Source organism: Cyphomyrmex costatus, unplaced genomic scaffold, assembly GCF_001594065.2.
Source record: "Cyphomyrmex costatus isolate MS0001 unplaced genomic scaffold, Ccosl1.0 scaffold149, whole genome shotgun sequence".
In the NCBI taxonomy this organism is placed as follows: Eukaryota; Metazoa; Arthropoda; class Insecta; order Hymenoptera; family Formicidae; genus Cyphomyrmex; species Cyphomyrmex costatus.
The window spans coordinates 315,084-315,966 of record NW_017275488.1 but is presented as its reverse complement, the minus strand read 5'-3'; positions in this window follow the sequence as shown (position 1 = coordinate 315,966).

Genomic DNA, 883 nt, shown 5'->3' with positions numbered 1-883 from the left:
CCCCCCCCCCCCCCCCTTCCTTCCATCAAGAAGAGTTCCATATTTTATCACGAGAGAAACACAAGAATTGTTCTCACACATCAATATTCTTCTTTTGTTATATCGAATCTTAGACAAAATGAGCGTTAAACAAAGGATCCACATTTTCCTCTACATCTTGAATTGAATCCCAATTTTAGCAACATTTCAATAAAATATATGCGAATTAAAATAATCGGTGACGTAACCGACAGTGGATAGTTGCTCTAAATTTGAATCAGTTTCAAAAACAGGTACACGCGCAGAGCGAAGATTGCACACGCATGCGTAAAAGAGAACGCGATGTTATCATGTAGTTAAAGTCACTAGATTTATAAAGGTGCGTTCCGCTTCTGTTAGGCCGGAAATCAGATTACGCATTGAAGATTGAGATTGAAAGATTGAATGTTGGCTAATCAAAATAATAGGAGTTAAAATTTCTTTATCCTCATTGGTCAATTTTCAATCTCAATTTTCAATGCGTAGTCTGATTCCGACCTTACTCACATGATGTGCATAATGCCATTGTTTAATGCATTGCTCGCTGATTGGCCAATTTAAAAATAATATAACTTCATTAGTAAAGTACGGAAAAGTTACTAGATACCGATCGATGTGAGTGTGCAATCGGGATCCTACCGATTTTTCCCAACCACGAAATTGTCACGTGAACTTCTTCGCCATAAATCGTAGCAAAAAGGCAGAAACCTAGAGAATTAATAAATATAATTTGATATTTATATAAAAGAAGTCTGGCTATGTTAAGGTAGATTTTCACGAGCTGCTCAAACCGGTCGTTTCAGCGACAAAAAAGATCACATGATCAAAATTGACGAATATCAAGCGTCAATTTGGATCACATGAC